We start from the raw sequence: 22,024 nt of genomic DNA, 5'->3' as shown, positions 1-22,024 counted from the left end.
CTTGGCCTAACAATGAAGTTCAGGTTTATCTACATTTCTCCTGTTGTGATTTACTCTTTTTGAGAGTGCTAAGGTATCACACAGTTGCTCTATAAGTGCTAAGAGAGGTGTTGAAAAATTGATGTTCCAATGTCTTTTTTTTTTTTCATTTTTTGTGAGGTGAAAGAATGAACTATTTATAGAAAAATAAGCCTATGGTGGACACCATAAGATGAGCCAGGATCACTGTCTCATTGCAAAAAAACCCAAAACACGTGCAAGGTGTATCATGGCCAGTAGATAAAGAGAAATTATGACTATTAAAAAATTATGACTGCATTTTTTATTATTACTGTTACGTGGGCTTATAGCAGGGAGAAGGGAAAGAGACAATTTCATAGCAGCTTGAGGCATACCTTCAGAGATATTAGGGTTACACCCTTCTTGGCAAATGCAGATTGTGTAACAAAGGCTTTTGCAAAACTTCTCTGTGAGAGTAGGATGTGGTTGTGGAGTTTCCAGGCTTGAAGGTTTTCAACATCAGGCTGGATAAAACTATAAACAACCAGATCTAGGTCTGGGGACAGTTGTGTTTGAACAACCTCTGGGACAGTTGGACTACCGACCTTTAGAAATCCCTTCCTCTCAACAGTTCTTGAGCATGTGAGATTAGGTTAATTTTTTTCTGAATAGCTGTGGGGAAAGCCCTCTGGCAGGACTTTTGGGTTCCCTAGTATTGCAGAAGGTTTCACATGGCAAACACATGGGTTTCATTGCCCCCTTTAAGCTCCTCAAGGTGTGAGCACTCATCATTTCTGCAAATCCTAGTCAGATCATCAGAGGATGGCTGTGGAAGTTGGTAGCTCTCATTTAATGCAAGTCAGAAAGTGTTCTGAAACAAAACTGTCTTCCAGGATTTGTCAGTGATTTTTTATTGGGTTATTATTTGCCATGTCTGCTGACATTTTTTATCGCAAATTTCTCATCAGTTATTTAAGCTGTTCATGAAAACTAGGATCAGTGTACATGGACTTCAGCCTCTTTCGGAGATAAACCCTCTAGTGAGAATCTCTGCAGCACTGAGTTACTCCCATAAACAACAGCTAAGCCAAGTCAAGCAGGGCAAACAAATCAGTGAGAAAGGAGAACAGGCAAAACTGGGACTATTTCCAAATTCAGCTGTTTCTTTATGGAAAAGAATGACATTCAGTAGACTTTTTTGGGTTGTGTAGAAAACATGTCCTGGGCAGAATAGCTCCAGTTGTTCAGGCACAAGCTTAAGAAGGAAAACGTCCCTGCAGCTGAGAGACTGCAAGGCAGACATTCATGGGAATATTTGCTTCATTTTTTCTTACTCCATTTCTGTCAGGCAGAGGTAACAGAGAAAACCTTCAGGAAAGTGTCCTCAGACATATCTCCAAATGCTTCAGGTCAGCTCCTAGCCACATGAAGGAAAAGTTGGTTTCAGACCCCCTCTTTTATTTCTCACTTGTTACTTCCCCTCCCCTACACTCCTCACTCTAGCCTTGGTATCAGGCACTGTTCTGCCATGGATTCCACTGTTATTGTCACAGCAGAACAAACCCATCTGCTGCTGCTTCCCCCCCTGGCTTCTTGCTGCCTCAAGCACTCTCCTGACCCTGTGCAGAGCTCCTTTAATCTCTCCAAGGCAACACAACAACTCACCTGGCAAAAAAAAAAAATAAATAAAAGGAAAACATTTCAGATCTGAGCTGGGTGGTCACTCAGAAGGAGAATGCAGGAGGCAGCAGCTGAATTGCACTTGATTGACACAAAACTGCCTTCACGACACTGACTCGCTGTCATCTTGTGCTCTTGAAATGCAATTGTACAAAATTGTTTTGTTTTTCTATTTCTAGTGAAGTGAAGAAGCAGTGTATATTCTGGTACCTAGTTGTGTCAGTCTTGGAAAATATTTCACCTTCATGTGTCCTGACAGCAGAGTCCAATACGCTAAAATTAGGAAAGGACCATAAATCATTTTTATAGTTTCATAACTGGTCTCATAAAAAGACTTACGGAAGATGTTTGTGTGAGGAGGCTTCTGCAACCTGCACACAGTGGTGCTTTGGAAAAATCTCAGGCTGGCTGTCTGCTGTTGAACGTGTTCTGTTCCAAATTTTGTGATCTGGTAGCATCGGTGTCAGAAGGATCAGAGAAAGAAGCTTGGACTGTCCCTCCTCTCTCAGCTTCAACTGTAACACTGGTATGAGCCTGAGTACTGACCAAAATTCTGATTTTCCTAGGGAAATCAAAACATGAATGTGGTGAGTTGCAATTATAGAGATTGAAATTTGTGCCCCTACTTGGTGATTTTGTGCAAGTTTGCTACCCAATACAACCAGTATTCACAGAATTCACAGAATGACTAGGTTGGAAGTCATTAAAGATCATCCAGTCTAACCCATGCCCTAACACCTCAACAAAACCATGGTACTGAGTGCCACATCCAGTCATTTTTTAAACACATCCAGGGATGGTGACTCCACTAACCTCCCTGGGCAGACCATTCCAGAACTTTATCACTCTTTCTGTAAAAAACTTTTCTCCAGTAATAGTTTCCTGCTCACCTCTCCCAACTCTGCAACACAGAGGGTGCCCAGTTTAGTCAGAATATTTTCTACATTTTTTTATTGCTGGTGAGTTCAGATCTTTAATCCTCTGCCCTGTGACAGCCAATTTTGAGTGCCAGTTTTAAATCCATCCATATACCAAGTGTGCAGAGTACCAACCTGACCAACTCCTTGTACCCAGGTCTGTCCAAACAGGAACTGTGTCGCAGGAGAGTAGCCAGGAATTTCCCAAAATATCACTTTTTAGTTAAGAGACTAATATTAATATACTCACTCATTAAACCAGAGTATTTCTGGTGTCCCAGATTGGCTAATTTCTGCCTAAGCTGTACAAACATGTCCACTGTGCTTTCTCAGTCTCATTTCCCAGCACATAATGATAAAAAACATCCTCTCCTCTTCTTTCACATCAGTTAGTGATTTCTTTAGCCAAGGATGACAGCTGCCTCTCCTGTTGCAATGGCAATGCAAATGTGGTCCCCTCTGGTCTGACTGGTCCATGGCCTGACTGGTCTACTCTGGGTTCTCAGGTTATCATTCCACCTGTTCAGATGTGTGCCCACACTGGGATTTAAGCAAGAAATGAAAGTTGTGAGAAATAACAGATGAAACAACACACCTTATTTATTTTGGAAATATTGAGTCTAGTGCTGATAAGACTGAAAAAAAAAAAAAAAAAGAAGGAAAAGATGAAAATGGACAATAAATGGCCAATGCAGAAGATTAGGAAATCTAGAAATAGTCTGTAGAGTAACCAAGACCATTCTGTAAATAACTATAATAAAGAAAATAAAATTTCAGAGATTCACTGGTCAATTTAGTTTGAAAGCTTGATTTTTAATTCTGTGCTTGCATTATTAAAAACACCAATATATTATCTTTTTTGAGATAGTGTAACAATTAGCTTTTAAGATATGGCCATATGCATTGTCTAGAGACATGGAATTCTTTCAGATTTTTAAGAGAAATTTGATTTAATAAATTATAGACAACATGCCCACCCCCCCCAAATTCGAAGAGTCAGAGCTAGAAGACAGCAAAGAAATTAAAATACCATTTTCCACATTTAAAAGTAAGTAGAGATCACACAAATGCATCATTTATTTACTTAAAGTAATAACACTGCCTTCCAGAAACAGCATAAAATAAGCAGACAGTTGTTGCCTATGTGTTTGTTTGGAGTTCTACTCAATCACAGAATTTTTTTTCATCAGGTTTTACTCTGCCTTCTGCCTGTGGGTTGCTTTCCCTGTGGGGATTTCCTTACAAAGAAGAGTTGGTTGTGTGAAAGATTTACCTGTGCCCCTGGAAAACATTGACTCATATTCCTGGGGCTGGTTTTCCTTGTGCAAAAAGGGCCACTGCACACCTGGATGGACCCTCTGTTAAACCCTTCAGCACAGATACTGAAAGCACCCTCGGGGCTGCCTCCTTTTTTTTCCGCTCATGGTTTGGCATTGGGCTGAGCAGGGGAGCAGCTCTGCTGCACCAGGACACGGAGCTGTCCCACACCATGGCTGTCCCTTCAGCCCACACGTGCCTGGGGCAGGACGGGGATGCTGAACACCCCCATCCTCAGTGCCAACCCTCTGCCTCATCCTTCCCCTGGCACACAGCTGCCAGACTCAGGTCTGGAGATCTGTAAGATCTCCCTACAGTAACAGGGAGATCTTAAGAAGAATACCTTGCATTGCCATCTATGCTGACAAAAGTAGTCTTGAAACAGGTGGAAGATGGAAATGAATAAAAATGAAAATTTTAAATTATAAAAATGAATGAAAATATAATGAAAATAATGAAATTTTAAAAATGAAAATATAAAAATTAACTACTGTAGTGAAAGGATGAACACCATTGAAACTGTTTCCGATAGTCATTACTAATTTCCTTTTTTTTGTTCTTTCTAATTCAAGTTCTTCAATAAGTACAAACCTCCTCCATTCCATTAATGTTTCTGCAGGACTGGTGAGCTACCAAACTCTGCCACAGAGTGGAAGCAGAGTATCATTGTAAACCCATGCTGGTGTAAGCAGCAGCTCCAGCTTTCTAATGGAGTAAAAGCTGTGTCAGTAAAAGACAAAACTTCAAACGTTTTCCTGCACCAACTTTTTTGCAGCGTTTCCCTCTCATTAGTATTTGTTATGAATGATGACAAAGTACCTGGAAACAGGATGCTCACAGGTTGGCTCCCCTTTTGGACTGTGATGTATTGTTTGGCTGCAGGAAAAACTTCCTTAGCCTTGTGCTAGGATGTCAGGATTGTAGCTTAAAATGAAAACAGTTCTTTTAGAAGGTACTGATTAACTGTTAAACAGGTTTCCTTTCTGAAATGGCTGATGAGGAACTCAGAAGTTTAATGTCAGTGGAATAGAAGTGGGTTTAATGTCACAGAAACAGGCTGAAATTTGTGACTGCATTATTGGATGGTGTTTTTTATAGTCAGACCTTTGGGTGAGTGCTTGCTAGAACATCTGTCATTTACAGATGTGAACATGACCTAGACCAAGCTATCTCCATGCAGAGTTCTTTCAAATAAATCTTTGAGGTGATAGATGAACCTAAAAATTCCTTTACTTTGGGTGATGAGTAAAAGGGTTTTAATACCATTGGGTCCTAGGTATGTGAGAGCTTGTTGCTTTTCCTAATATTTGTGTGTGCATGTTTCAGAGTGAAAATCATCAGGGATGTCAACAGCCTGGAAAGTTACAAAGTGAGCTCAGGGAGTTAATTTGCCTTTTCCAAAGAAGAGGAGACTAAAAATACATGCATGGTAAGAGGGATGAATTGAAAAGACAAAAACTGTGTAAGTTATTTCAAGTGATATCTGCTAGGAGGAAGCTGAATTTGGAAATTAGCTCCTACTAATGCCACCAGTTTTACTGACGTCATTAGATTAATGTTATTTTTCTTTTAGAATTGCATGTGAATTGACAAGGAAAACTAATCATAGCCCTGTTGCATTTTTAGGAAGCATTGTATGCTTTCAGATAAATACGACAAAATCAGTGCTACAGCCCAAAGAAAATCTCGTGTGTAAAACTGTCCCCTCTGAAGAGAGTGGAAAGGATTGGTTTTGCACAGATGTTAACATGGCAGGACACATCCTCTGATGCAGACAGGCTGCTGAGGGGGGTGCTAATAAGCATCAAAAGCATGCTCTGAAACATCTTTTTCATAATATGCTGTCTGGTGAAGGTTAAGGAGAAAAACTTAAATGTTTATCTGGGTAAGGCCCTGATTCCTTTGTTTCTTCTTCCTGTCTGATACCAAATTGTGGAGTGCTTTGAGCGTCCGAGGAGAAAGATACTCATCCTAACAGAAAGATGCTTATACTAACAGAAAGGCAGGAGTTAGAGCACAGCACCTGCAATGGTGAGACAGCAGATGGACTGCACCCCAAGCCTTGAGCCTGCCCCCTGGACCATCCAGGTGCTTGGTTTGAGCTGCATCCTTTTCCCAGGCAGGACACAGGACAGGGGCTGGTGGCAGATCTGAGCACCAGATCAGGAGTGAGATTCTTCATTTCAGAGGCAAAAATTAGAGTCTGTCCCTGCAATGCCCAGCGGACGTGAAGAGTGATTTGCTGCTGTAGCATTCAGTGAAAACCTTCTTAGTTGCTGACCTGTAGGCCTCAGGGATATTAAGTTAACCTTTTTAATTCCCTTTAGCTCCCTCTCCTACTTCCCTTTATTGCTGCCTGCCCAAACTCTAACGCAGAACTCAACAAGAATTCAAAAAAGGATTACAAAATCCCCAAAATCTTCAGAAATAGAGACTTGGGTTTCATTTTTTTTCAGAAAACAGTGATGATTATTTTAATGGAATAAATTATTTAATGGAATAATTCAGTCATAGCATGGCAAAGTTGTCATTTTGTGGGGGTTTTTTTGAGTGGTGGTGGTCTTTGTTTAAAAAGGAGAGCTTTTATTCAATGTCTCTGCTTTCTTCAACTTCACTAGTTTATTCAATTTTTTTTAGTTTTTCTTAATACAGGCAAGTTGTTAGAAGAACATTGGTGCAAAGATAGAATATAAAATCAACTCTCTTTACAGTATTGGAAATCCTGTGCACTTCCTGAAGTAAAATTACTACAAAGGCAAGAGATTTAAATAACTGTGATTCCAAAAGATAACATATATCCATGTTCATTAAGTATATTATAAAAGTGTTAAAATACAGGTGACAGTATTTATTTTGAATCTTCTTAGCTTCATTATGATTCTAATTCAAAGTAGAGAAAACTTTCATTCCTGTGTGTCAGTTGCTGAGTTTTTGTTACTCTTGCTCGACACCCATTTTTAGTAGTGCAGGTGACAAAATATCCAGATGTCAAATGGATTTGTTATAGTCAGGGGTGACAAGGGTGCCTTGAAACACAAATGCCATACTGTGAGGCATGCCAGACTGTGGGATCTTTGTTGGAAAACATCCTTGACATCTAATCCACCTGCCACAAATTGCCTCTCTTCAAGTTAGACACACCAGAAAGGTGATTGCACCATTGTTAGAAGGCAAGAGAATAGCTCTGGGGCTGGAAAAAATAATTATATTTTATCTGTGTTTGTTTACTGCATGGAAATATTACTAATTAGTATGTTTGTTTCACCATTGCCTATCACCTTTGCCAGGGGCTGCATTAATGCAGAGATTTCAAACACATACGTTTGTATGTGTGCTTGGTCAAGATTCTGTTTCACAGATAGCATTTCAGCTGGTAATGTTCATTTCTCTGCCACTTAGAGGGACCAATGCAGAACAAAATGGGAGAACAAAATGGTCATATTCAATTACATATTTTCATTTCTAGGAAAAACAGTAGAAAATTGTCTCTGTAATTTTCATTGCTGCTACAAATTTTCAGGGAAAACTAGCAATGTTTATTTTTGAGATCTCTGTCATGTTTTGTTTGGTCATGAGGATTTTGATAGGAGCTCCAAGTTCACAGGTGACAAGGCTTTTACTGGAGGAGCCCAAGAGTTGTATAAGTCCTTGTTCCCTAAAATTCAGGTCCACAGTTTTTTTCCATTCTGTCCTTACTTTTATGAGCATTAATTTTTTAAAGTATTACTTTTTTTTATTTGCTTATCTTTCTTTATTTTGAAGTATTTTCAATAGAGGAAAAACTATATGAGTCTTGGGCTCTTTTTGTGCAACATTCATCATTATTGGAGAAAAGTGATCTTTTGTACTCTTGGAGGAAAGTAGCTTATGAAGCGAAAAGTAATTTGTGGTATTCGAGGAAGTCATTGGACATTCAAGGTAACACAGCAGTGAAGCCTCTCTAATAAGGCAAACCAGTAAGCAGTGCAAAATATCCAATTGATTAATTCAGTAAAGAAAAGGCCAAGAAAAAATGCTGCTGCTTTTTGTACCTGCCCTCAGCACGAGGAGCTGCAGGAAGAGCTCTCTCTGCACTGGATGCTCATCCCAAGCTGTGCAGCAGGACTGCACCAAAGCATGAGGAAGGAGCAAGATTTTTCTGCTGACTTTTAAAGGTGTGGGAGCCTTTTCCAATTGGGTAGAATTTCTAAGAATACAGGGTGGAAATGCTTTTCTTTACACCACCTGCACAGACCTGAGTCTGCTCTTCAGGGATTTTCTCCTGTTGACCTGTAGGTCAATAGATGCTGCCTCAGGGCCAGAGGAAGTTCTGCTCCCTCCATCTCCAACTTCGGTGCTTAGAAATGTATTCCAGCTTTTCCAAGGAGACCACTGCTGTGTAAATTATAACAGGCAGGACTGAACTCTGGTGAGGGCAGACTCAAGGGGGGGATATCTAATGCCACATATTGGAACATGCAGCTTAGGAGGAAATACCACCCCTTTTCCTTTGTCTCAGGCTGATGAAGGCTAGCAGAATAACCTATGGCAAGCTTCATTGCCAGATACAAAGCCTCAGTTCAGTGACTTAGAAATGAGTGCCAAAAGGGAAAGAAAACCAACCCAAACTTCTCCCCAAAAAACACCCATTAGCCTTTTCCAGATCAGGTGCAATTATAGTGCCTGGTCCAAAATTAATCCAGACATTCTTTTAAACTCATGTCAAGCCACTTATCAATTGAACTAAAGACAATATACATTATTCAGAACTTTATTATTATTAATAATATTGGCATTTTTTATTGTTATTTTTCTCCCTGAGGCCACAACAGGGTTTGGGAAGTGTTTCAAACAGAAATTTGAAATCTTGCTCTTTAAACAATCACCAGTATTATCATTTGCCTGGAAGCATCTATGCAAAAAAAAAAGTTTCCATGGGAACAGTAGGTGACTTTGTCATGCCTGTAACCTCTCTAATCCCAGGGGTGGGAGACTGAGCCAGAGTCTTCAGTTCTGGCAATTATACTGGTGGTTTCTAGTCCAGAGGGGAATATATTCAATAAGGCAAAATGGTGATTCACATATATTGGTAATGTAAGGTCTGCCTTGAAGTATGATTTCCTGAAAAGCACCACTCTGCTCTACCAAAAATGGCCAAAGACCCACATTAGGACCCAGATTAGGAAGTTATTTGAAATATATATATATAAAAGAAAAAAAAAATACTCTGGAATAAAACAGGCTTGTGTTTCCAACCTGAGCCACTGCAATTAGATTCCATCTTGATTAACTGCTGATTAATTACTCTCAGTTAACATTGAGAAAGAACATTTGTCTCCCCCCATTACTTCTGTCTTATTTAGATCTTTTCCTTTATTTAAAGTTTCTCTTTAGGTCCACAGAATTTTGAACTTATTATAGAAATGATATCCAGTGGAATAAAGGCTCATGCTCTAATTTTGTTATTTAGCAATCAAGCGAGAAAACAGAAAGCAGAATAAACTTACTTTGAAGATAACTGCTTCATTATCAGCTCCATGTGTGATATGAGATGTGGCATTTTTGATTTTAATAACAATAAGGAGATCAAATGTGTTATTAAACCTCAGTCACTAGTATTTTCTATAGGTAAAATTTTACAAGGTAAAAATGGGTAAAAATAGAATTTCATCATTCATTTGGAAATATCTTGACTGTAATACACATGCAGTTTATTTTAAAATACTCCAACAAAGAAAAAGCTTCAGTTGGATGAAGAAATTCTTGAGTCTTTTTCAACCAGTATGTTAAAACAAAAGAGGTTCTTGGGAAAAAAACTCTGTAAAAAAACCCCATGTCACTAAATAACATAACAAAAGAATCTTTTTTCAATTGCAGAGTCAAAATGAGCATTTGGAAATTATATTCTTTTTCAATTTCAGCAGCACTTGCAAGCCACTCTCTGTGCTCTCTGGCTAATATTGGAAAGTCCAAGTTGCTTATTATTTTCTTTCCTATGAAAGGACACTAAATACATAACCTCTGAGCAGAGAGGAGCTAATCATGCTATGTTTAGTCAGTCCTGAATGAGAGAACAGCTCAGAAGTGTGGAAGATGTATATCTCAAAACACTGGGTGGAAAAAAGAGAGCTTTCAAGTGGATCAGTCTTTATTTTTGTTCTTCCTACGTCATTAGGTAAATAATTTTGGTAATTTAAATACTACAGCACATGTCCTTTGCCTTTGCACAGACTTTTCTATGGAACTCATATTATTTTGTACCCAATTATTCCCAGGCATCTTGCAGTAAAGTGCCCTGGCAGGAAATATGTATTAAGAGGTGCTAGAAAAATAATTACTGAGGCCCAGACACAAAAGGCTTCGCAGAGCACAAAGACCCCAGGTAGAGTGGTTTAATTACAAAAGATGACACAAACAAAGTAGACCAAAGCAGGTCAATTTTAGCTGGAGAAAACGCAGAACAATTTACGACTCAGCTCAGTCAGTCTAGTGGAAACTTCAGAAAAAATCAAATCTGAGTGAAATCTTGACTCATAGATGGTCCAAAGAATTGCTTGGACATGAAGGTTGAGTTTAGGTTAATTGTGTTTCTCCTGCCTTTTCTTCAGCTGTATGGCAAACCTGCTTCATCCGTCTATGTTAGAGGATCAGTGTGCTCAGGGGCATGGGCACCTACTAGGGAACAAGGCTTTTGGGAAAAAACATCCCAGGTTCTGTCAGAGATTAGGAATTACCATCAACAAGACCTGTACCTATGCATACATATGTGCACATGTGCATATATATATGTGTGTATATATTTATATGTATGTATGTATGTATATAAATCTATGCACACACACGGGCATATATATAATCCTAAACTTGAAGATATACAATTTAGGAGCTTAAATGTGAAAAATTAAGAACAAAAAGGCATCCAAGAAAAGCTCACCCAGCTGGCGTCTCTACAACCAGGACAGTTGTTACCTCTCATCATGTTACTTTATGGCACAGGATGGTCTCTACTGATCCCCCGGTCACCTGGCATATCTCTGGCATGTCAGGATTCCCTCCTGTGGCTTCACAACACCCACATTATGGGCATGGTTGGAGTTATTTTGCATCCTGCCACCTTATGTATATCTGAGATGGTGCAGCATAAGCTAAAACCTTCTCTGAATCTTGCTGAAGTCAATAAACCATGATATTCCACAGGGGTCCTGGAGGCTGGGACTATTCCTATGGATACAACATTTCCTGGAAGAAGTAGCATAATTGTCATTATTTGGGAGCTGGAAAATAAAATAGTGCTCTCTCCTATTTTTTCAAGGAGCAGACTTTGAAGCTCTCAAATGAGAAAGAAGCAAAATTAAAGTCTAGAAATTGCTTTCCTTTTCTTGATCTTATTTTGCATTGAGTAAGTACATATAATTTGGACACAGAATCCACAAGTTTTCTCACAGTGCTGACTAGTTCTATTTCCCACAAAAGCTTCCAACAGAGAAAGTCTTGAGCGGTAACAAATAAATATCAATGCAGTGCACTTTGGTTCCTTTTATGATCAAAGAATAAAGTGAAGACAAAACTTTTTCCAAGAGAAATAATCATGTTGATACCCTTTGAATAGGAATTTTACTAGAGCTAGTCTCTCCTTTGAAGAAAGGCTGAGAGCTGGGGTACTTCAGGCTGGAGAAGAGAAGACTTTATTACAGTCTGCTGTAATAAATAACATTACTGGCTTGCCTTATTTGTCCCTCTATGTGTCCTTGCACAAACACTCTTAAAATATGATTAGTTAAGGACAACACTCTTATTAGTCTCTATTAATGACATTACTTGTTTCTATTCTTTGTCACTGATTTTATTAAATATTTGAGGAAAAGCTTAATCTCAGTAGTTGTGAGCCCTCTGCGCAAAACAGGCTGGGAAAGCGGTACTCACACTGTCCCGCATTTATACCATCTTTATAAGGAGAAAAAGCATAATAAGAGAACAAGTCTGAGAGGCTGGGGAAGGACAAGGGAATTTTTTTTTTTTGGTGTCCAGGCTATTACTGCGTTGAAATCCATCCACTGTATTCAGTAACCTTCTGCATGGGCTAATTTTTAGGTTCATCTTGATCACCAATACAAGCACATTTGGAAGGGAAATTTGCATGGCTAATCATGATTGAGCATAAGGGAAGATTTAAATAGGCTTCCCTAAATTAGGCTGACAATCTCTTTGATCAATGCCAGGATCAAGAAAATAAATTTTTAATCCTCATTCCTTTCCTCATTCATTCCTTTCATTGTTGAATTTGCCAACAATAAATGAACTCATCTTGGGAATGGACTTTATGTGTTCAAAACTGGAAAATTATGCACTTTAAGTCCACAGTTGCAGCTGAGGGTCTGTGTCCACAGTGAGGGGCACAGCAGCAGCTGGCACTTTATTTCAGAATTGTGGGAGTATTTTGAAAGCAAGCTTTATGTCTTCCTTTTGAGAAACAGCTGTCAGGATATGATGGAATGTTCATGAACATTGTTTTAAAACTATGGTAGGTTTATTAAATTATTTTAGTTGAGAACAGGTTTTGTTGTTTTCTGTGTATGAAGGTCGACAGTTTCTGTCACCTATGTCTGCATCTCATCCACAAATCCAAGTGATATGGATGCTGCAAACTGCAATGATTTCTATGTGAACATGGGAATACATTTTCAAAGAGATGGGCAGAAGGTTGATGTGAGAAACAAAAATGAATAACACTTTACAGGGCAACCTTGACATTCAAAGCCACTTGCTTTACTCTTTATTTTCTGTTGTAGAAATATAAAGTGCAAATACAGTACAAGTAAAATATGCTAAGTGAAGTTTGATGTAATTTTGAACATGTCATTCAAGGGATCACATTAAATGAGGAATGTCTTGCTCTGTTCTTGATCTGTTTTTCCATTTGAGGGAAGAAATTGGTGTATCTTTAGAGAAGTAGGATGCAATAGAAAATCCATATATAACTTCCAAATCATTGCAATATTGTATTACAGTTAGTGGTTTCCAAAGGTTACTCATGTATGAGTTCAAAATGGGCTCTTGCATCCCAGTTGCACTCTTGGCAGACATTTATCTGCATAGGCACTTGCTTCTCATGAAAAATGTATGATCTGTATTGTGAGAATAAATGAAGAGAAGCGAAGCAAAGAAGTTCCATTTTCAGCTAGTTGCTGCCTGTCAGACAGCACACCATTTCAGCTCTCAATTGTTCTTTGCTCTCTGTCAGTGATAATTTTCATTTTTTCAAACATCCTTAAGCTTCAGTGTGCACATTCAAACTGTTTAAGATGAAAATGATAGAGGTCTTGCCTGCAAAAGTTTTGCTAAAGTCAGCATGACTTTGTGTGCCTAAGGAGGCAGTACTGAGTGACACTATTGTATCTTCTTGAATATGGTGGGGATTGCACTGGGCCAGGTGACACAACAGCCTTTTCAACCTGTCCATCCAGCTCCTCTCTGGGAGGAGCTGCCACCCAAAGGCAGTCATGGCTCAACAGGAATTCTGCCAGCTCCAGAGCTGCCCAGGTCATAGTCAGTCATGCAAAACCAACAAAAACCTTTGACAGCTTACTTTAGACAACCTCCTACAGGAACACCCATCCCAGAGGAGAAATAGAAATCATAGATGTGAACAACTTCTCTCTTTCCAGGTCCACTGAGGTTGTTAAGAGATAGGTACACAACATGAACATCAAGCTTGTGCATGAGAAAACACAATTCCTCACTACAGGATAATTTTATCTCCAATTCACTTATTTGCTTTTTTTTCTCTTCAGTAGGACAGGGGATTCCTTTCAACTCAGAATTCTGTTATAAACTCATCTTTATTTCATTTGTAGTAGTAATAAGAACCTTGGAAAACTAGAGGTAAAACATTACAACATACTGGAACATGTGAAGTGTTCCCTGTTAAAACAGATATTGAGTAATGGATGTAATGACATATATCTACATAAATCATAGCTGAAACCCTGCCCATTATCCCTATTTTCCATTCCACCACACTGGTGGTTTTGTGGCCCTGACATTCATCTGGGATCACCTTGTGTCATTGTAAAGCAGGTGGTGTTTGTACACTTTGCAATATAAACATACTCATGATACCACCAGACATCTTAATGTCCACATCCTGTGTGGCACAGGTACTGACAACGTGTCAGGATGTGGCCAGTGACTGGCAAGGAGAGACACCAGAGAGTGCAGAGAGAGCCCTCCCATCAGTACGTTACACGTCAGTCAGAAACCTTTCTTTACCTTCAGGCCACACAGTTATTTCTTTTAATACCTTTTATTGTTTGAAGGATAAATAGTTTCATATGCCAGGCATTATGTTTACAGACCTGAACCGCCCTTTGTTCAAAAAGAGAATCCAGGCACCCTGCCCCAGCCTTTAATTGCTGCTCAAAGAAGGGAGTTCATTTTCATCTCTTCCCCTTTCAGAGAAAAAAAAAAAGACCATGAGATTTTTTGAGAATTATGTTCTGCTGTCTTCAAAATGCCCCATGACTTTGGGCAATAGTTATTTTGCATGCAGTTTTCACACTATATTCCTCAGAAATTGTGAAACTGTGCAGTAGGTTGAGCAGAAACTCTATTCTCATTAAGACAGTCTTCATTATTTTCAAATGTTTTAATTTAAAGAGTTCAACAAAATGCTTTTTCCCCTAGTATGTTCAACAAACAGTTATTCAGGAAAAAAGTTCTTCAAAAAGAAAATATCATGCTCTCACTTTAGTATCTCTCTGTAGTTCCCAAGCTAAATAATCTTTACTTGGAGGAGAGAAATTATGCAAGGCCTTCTGAATGCTCTCAAGTTCCTAATACTTTCTAGTACAAGAATAGTCCTGGGTTTTTTTTTCTGTTAATTCATCCTACTTCATTTCAATTTCCACACTTAGTCTCTCAAGTAGTTAAATTTTTCATGTGGCTGCAGAAATCTGATCAACATTCTGCTGTAAGACATGCATAAAAATCTGCCACCATTATTACGAACCATCACAAAGTTATACAGTCTACTTTGTACATGAGTCATGAAATGCTAAAAATTCAAGAGAAATCTCCCAATGAAGCTCTAATGCTGCTTTACCTGATACAAGAATTGTCAAGAAAATCCTCACCTATGAGTCCTTATGTTTCATCCTTTAAGTGCTTTGTAAAAAATATTGCTCATGTAGTATTATGAAATTCTCTTCTGTGAATTATTAAGCCAATGATATTGGGCAAGTGTATAATTTTTAGTTATGTTTCACTCATTGAACAGTATTTTGAAATATATCACTCAAAACATACAAGCAACAACATGGCATGAAGTTCTGTTATGACATAAAAAATCTAAACTTTTCTGGGAAAATCTAATTTCTCAGGACATTTTTAAGAAGAAGCAGTCCTTTTATCTAAGGGTATGAATATAAGGCACATGTTAGACTGCTGCTCATAAAATTTTTCTTGGGATGAAACAGTCTGGATTGTTCAGAAACAAATTTAATTTTCAAAAATGAAATTGTTTCTGATCATTACCACGCTGAGGTCCAATGCAAACTGTTCTGCATGCTTTAAATTTAAATCATTAGTAAGTCATTTAGTTTTCTTGTCTGCTTCTGTGGAAACAAAATATTAATGGAATAACATTGATTAAGTAAAATGGTATAAACATGATTAAGTAAAATGGTATAAATAAGGAGAGAAACAATTCTCTCTAATTTAGTCTTTTATGACATTAACTGACAGCAATGAAGGAAAGAGTGGCATCCCACAGTTAATCTCATCCATTTGACTTTCAAATTTCTTTCTTTACCTTGCAAGGTTTGCAGTGACCCCTTCACAAAATCCAGAATCCAGCCTTTGGTGCAGACCATGGCGAGGCCTCTGTCACCCTGCAGCCCATGGAGGTCCATGGGGATGCAGAGAACCACCTGTAGCCCATGGAGGTCCATGGGGATGCAGAGAACCACCCACAGCCTGTGGGAGACCCCACACCAGGTGTGGACCCTGTAAAGAGTCCATACTGGAGCAGGCCTCTGGCAGGACCTGTGGCTCCATGGAGAGAGGAGCCCCTGCTGGAGCAGGTCTGCTGGCAGGACTTGTAATCCTGCAGGGAAAATGTCCTGAATGACATTTTGCTCCTGAGGGACTGTGCCGTGTCTGTTCCTGAAGGACTGCAGTGCAAGGAAGGGAGCCAAGCTGGGGAGGTCCCTGAAGAACTGCAGCCCATGGGCAGGACTCACCTTGGAGAAGTCCATGGAGGGATCCCACACTGGAGCAGGGCACAATATTGCGAGGAATCCTCCCCCTGAGTAGGAAGGAGAGGCAGAGACAATGTGTGATGAACTGACTGCAGCTCCCATTCCCTGTCCCCCTATACCACTGAGGAGAGGAGGTAGAGAAAAAGAGCGAAGAAGTTGAGCCTGGGAAGAAAGGAGGAGTAGAGTGAAGATAATTTATGATTTACTTTTTAATTCTCATTTCTCTTACTCTGAATTGATTGGTAATAAATGAAATTAATTTCTCCAAGTCAAGTCTGTTTTGCCCATGAAGGTAATTGCTGAGTGATCTCTACTTGTCCTTATTTCCACCATGCACCCTTTTTTATTTTTTCTCTCCCTTGTTCAGCTGTGGAAGAGAGTGATAAAGTGGCTTTGATGGGCACCTGACATCCAGCCAGGGTCAACCCACCACAGTATGTCAAGACTTGATGTGATTTCAACTAAACAACAAAAAGAAGGGGAGAAAAACTTCTTGCAATAGTTGAAAACTATGAAAATCTTCACAATGTGTTATATTCTTCAGTATGGACTCAGGACTAGTCCAGTAACTCGCTGTGCTGGCAGCTCTATGAAGGTGAAGATTGTTTACTTTCTCTGTGAATAGAAGAAAGTCATGAAGACCTCTGTGAAGACACTTTCTTCTGAACAAATTTTGTCCATTTTCTTATAATCCCACAGAGAGGATTTAGAGTGCAGTAGCCTGTGTATCTGCTCTCCAGATGGAAAAGTCAGAAGTATTAGTTATTAGTAGAAAAAAAGTGGGAGAAGGCTTACTAGGCTTTGCTCTATTCAATATCGAGAAGAGTGGATAGCTGAATAACTCTGAGCTAGAAATTAATCTAGAAATATTGTGGAGTAATTTTAATAAGTCAGGTATTTTAGAGGCAAAGGGAATCAAAAATGTTTAATAGAAATGTTTCAAATAATCAAAAAATGTTTTTATATACTTCTTATAAAAATGGGTTTTTATATAATACATAATGTTTCAAATAATCAAAAATTGTTTTTATCTACTTCTTATAAAAATGGGGTTTTATACAATACATAAAATAAAAAATATTTTATCTAGTTGCATTATTATTTTAATGTAATTTTGTGTAATGTTAGGTTTTAATGTGTATAATCTCTTCTACACAAGCCTCTCTAGAAACATTATTATTCTGTTTGAAGGGCTACTTCTAATATTTTAAATTATTATAAGTTATATTAGTAAATTAGTTTCGTGATATTTTAAGTTGAACACCACGTACTCCATGTTAAATTTAATTTATAGTCATGTCACACATAGTATTACTTGCTGTGAAAAGTAGTAATAAAGTCCATTTGAGGCAGTCTGTATTTACTCTGCAGAAGTTACCAGTGATATACAGGGTAGTGAAAGGGCATGTCATTCAGAAATATATTCTGGACAATTTTTTGATATTTTGCTATCATATGTGGGATAACCCAAATGGGGCTATTACCTCATACTATGCTATATTTGTACCATTCAATACTCATTTGGCTGATTTATTAATGACAGCTGACATCAAGAAAGTAATTCTGATGTAATTCTGTGCTGAACAGTCAGAAAGAAAGCATTTTGAAAACAGTTCAGAACTTTTTAAAATGCCATCTGTATCTTCTAAGCCTCAGTAAAATGTGAATGAGTATAACCCTCAGAAAGAATAAACCTGTCTTTCTATTATTGAAAAAAATTTATTAATTTTGTTGAGATTATGAACAAATCACTTCTGTTCAAGGCAGTAAGGAAAAATAGGAAACTTAAATCTTTCCAGTGTTTACATTTCCAGGCATATGTGGCTGTGACATTTTCAGATTTTAACTTAGTTATTAGAATTACAGAAACCAGAGCCAGTGGTTAACTAATCTAAAGTAAAATCACAGAGATTTCTCTGCAAAAATTTGAAATAGTCTCAATTTTAAAAGACCAAATAAAATATTTTTTGTAATTTTTTATATCTCATTTTTAAGCACTTACCTATGAAATGAAAACTTTAAAATGAAATCTCAAAATGTTTATGTCAGAAAAGAGTTGTGCTAACTTCTCTGACATTACTTTGCTCCCTCTTTTTAGCATATTTTTTAACATTGTTTGGGAATTTCTTAAATGTTCATGAATACTTCTGATCATCCAAAAGTATACTTTGGTGAACAAACTTACTGAATAAAATAAACCAGATAAATTGAAGATATCCTCCCATACTGATCTGAATTTTGCTCTTCTGGGTTTCAGGAGTCACGATTTTGAGACAGAAACCTCTTCTGTATCTAATAAACATGCAATATATACCTCTCTCCCAAGCTGTTTATATTTACTGTGCATATATAATCAACATTTTGCTGAGGTGAAATCTGCTAAACAATATTGTTTTGATGATGGCTTTATTTGAACACTTATTGCTTGATGTTTCCATGGCAGCAAAGTGATGGTGAATCTCTAAACCATATTCTTTAAAATCCCCATGCATGCAAAAATAAATTATTCATACTCAGAGCTATCTCAGTGCTATCTCTAACTAGTTCTGTCAGAGTTTTCACCTTTTTTTCCCCTCTGTTTTGAATCAGATGTTTTGAACCAGATGAAACTTTCTTGGTTCCTGAGTTTTGACAGGCTGATAGACACACACTCAGTAATCAGTGTAAGTTTTACAAGGTCCTCCCAGAATACTGGTGCTTGCCTCTACCATTGCTATCGATTTTGTTCTAGAGATGTGACATTATCAGGAGGTTTTTGGAGTCATTAGTCATCTACCTTGGTTTCAGTGGACTTCCAGGAAGTCACATGATAAAAAGCCTCTGATTTTTAGCATTTTTAAAATTACTTTAGGACTTTGAAATTAACTAAGTGCTTGAACATATTAAGGCATTTTTAAAAATTAAATTCTAGCAAATAAAATGAGAAAGAGATCTAAAGCACAGAAATCACAATAAAATCATAAGTAAGGAACTAGGCTGTCCTCCACAGGCTGTTCAGACAATGTGTGATGTGGACACTCAGTGGTGTTGCCTGTAACTGTTTTGCTGGTCATGAAGAAAAACAATCAGAAGGATGTCATGTCATAAATGTGCAGCTGAAGCAAAAACAAATATACAGAATTAAAAGTTAGAGCAATGTTTCACAATAGTAAATTTAAATAAATTATTCTCCATTTAAAATAAATTTGTCTCTATGTCAGGACAACTTAAAATAGGTGTGATTGCAACACGAAGGAGAAAGAAGCCTGAGGTGGTTAAAATGTCTTTGATGTCAAAATTGGTTCACTGTGGTGCGAATGTTGAAGATGAAACAAGAAAAATTTCTCCTATTGAACAAAGATTTGAGGTCACAAAACCCTGTAGAATGAGAACATATTTTGAGGCTGAATCTTGGGAATTTAAAATTATTAACTAAATAAAAAGTTCTGTCAGTTCAATTTTATTCCACTTCCGTCCTTTATTTGTAGAAACTGCTGAACAGAAGTATTTAAATTACTGCCCCAGAAGGCTAAATAGCTATGTAAGTATTACCAAAATCTTTGAGTAGGTTCATCCTACTCAGCCATTTAGCTGCAGCAACTGTAAGTTCCTTTGAGAACTCTAATGGTCCCAATATATCTCTTTCTGTCTCTGACTCCAAAATCACTGCAGTGATCAGGATTCATCTCTACCAATAACAAGGGGCAAGGACGGACTTTTTTTCTACTTTCAATCCCCTTAACTTTTCAATTCTCCTTTAATTTTACTACATTGAAGTAAAAAGGCTCCCAGAGATCAGTGCTCACATCAGAAGCTCAGCTGCACAGACTGATGCTGCTCTCACAGGACAAAGCTTGCTGAGATCCAAGGTGAGCCCTCCTGTGTGTGTGTGTGAGCTCCCACAGCTCCTTCTGTGCCCCCCAACAAACAAAACTGGCCCTTGTGGCGGAAGAGCTCTTGGCTCATCCCAGGGATTCCCAGGGACAGACAATTTCCTGAGAAAATAACACATCAGGATAGGGACAGAGCTTGGGCTGGGATGTTCTGATCCTTGCTTGAAGCAGAGTCCATGGCTGAGTTTATCTTTCTCCCATTTGCATCCAGACTGCACAGGCTTGTTCCACAACCGTGCACTCATTCTTCACCCACAGTTCATTTCACCTCACAGACTTTTCAGCCATATTAGACTGTAAAGTGCTATAGACTGCACTGATCATTTCACACTTCAAAAGTCTGCTGCACGTTAAGAAACAAACTGCTGTGTTTTGAATTTTAAGGAAAATGTTTTTCCTTTCTTCTATTGTATGTTATTCACAGGTCAACCTATTTCTATTAAACTTATGAAGACAGATTGAAGAAGTACATTGCTAACAATAAATAAAATAATCTGCTATCATAAGCACAATGAAACAAACAGACCAACAAATAAGAACTGTGCCCAGCTAATCAAAGTTGCAGTGGCAGTAGCGGCAAAACACACTAAATCTCTACCATATTCCAAGGCAGGACAATGATGCAGTGTATGGTAGTTCTAAGTCACACTTTAAAACTTATATTTGTCTCCATTTTCTCTACTATTCCCATGAATACAGTTTCTCTTTGCATAAAACATTTTTGAGTGAGGCTGTTTACTTTGTAACATGAATGCTTGGTAGATAATTTATAGGATGGATGGAATTCTGGGGATGTCTGGATACCCTCTTTCAATAACATCCTTTCTCTTGGACTATTCCTAACAGACTCAAAAGAGACTAGCTTGCTTGACCCCTAATTTGGAACTTAATAGAGAAATATGGACAGTGTCATCTCAGTCACCATACCAGGTGCCAAAGTCTCTGGAGGCCTAATCCAGGCCTGATCATTTCCTTGGAGGATCCCACTGAGCAGCAGAGTCTACCAGCTCATCCTCCCACCCTCTCTGGCCAAGGGATTTCATCTGGAGTTGGGAAGATGTGGAAGTGATACTGGGCTGAAACAACTGGCTCATCAAAGATGAGGGAAGGAGCAAACTTTCTCTCTGCCCTTGGCCCTCCTGGAATACCTCTGGTAGCCAAAACCTGAGATCTGATGACAATTGCAGTTGGGATGATCAGATAAGGGATGTGACCAGGCTGCTAATGATGTGACTAACTCATCCCCACCACTGCTTGTTAGTCATATTTTATTTTTTGCTCATTTGATGGTGGCATTTCAAATAGCAAATGAAAACAAGCTATCAGTAGGAGTGCACTGAATGCTGTTGGACCAGCTCTTTTGACTTGCAGCAAAATTGGTAGGGCCTTTCCTATGGAAACATCCAGTGACACAGCATCTCTGATAGTTTCTAGGAACGTATATGGGCCATAAATTCCCTAGACTGTTTCCTTTGGTGATGTCCTTTTTTGTGTCATCTCCCTCCAGGAGCAAAATTAGGGAAGAGTTCATCAAGGACAGATGAATGCAACTTTGGATCTTGATTCAGCATCTGAAGAGATCCTCAGAGTCCCCATAATGAACTCAAAATAATTACACTGTTTGCTGACATGGTGCTGTTTTTCTCTTACAGGTTTTTCTCCTAGAAAATATTTTAAAGGAATGTAAGGGCACTGATAAAAGTACGCAGAAGAGCAAGGACATTCAACATTAGTGACAAACATCCAAGCTGACACTCCATTATTAACATTTGCCTTTTGTCCCTTGCCTAATGCTGTCAGGAGCAATGAGAGAGTGATGGAGGGATTTCAACCCTGACTGGGATTATTTGTGCTTCGACCTTCAAGTGTGTTTTCATTAGGCAGAAATCAAATATTTTCTAATGAGTTAATGGGGAAAGTACTTTACAATTAAAATAGCAACTGAAATTTTACTTTTAAATGCTATCAAGACATAAGTCATGAATATGAAAGGGTTGATCAA

The sequence above is a fragment of the Zonotrichia albicollis genome, chromosome 1 (assembly GCF_047830755.1).
Source record: "Zonotrichia albicollis isolate bZonAlb1 chromosome 1, bZonAlb1.hap1, whole genome shotgun sequence".
NCBI lineage: Eukaryota > Metazoa > Chordata > Aves > Passeriformes > Passerellidae > Zonotrichia > Zonotrichia albicollis.
The sequence above is the reverse complement of the archived record's forward strand: the minus strand, read 5'-3'. Positions refer to the sequence as shown.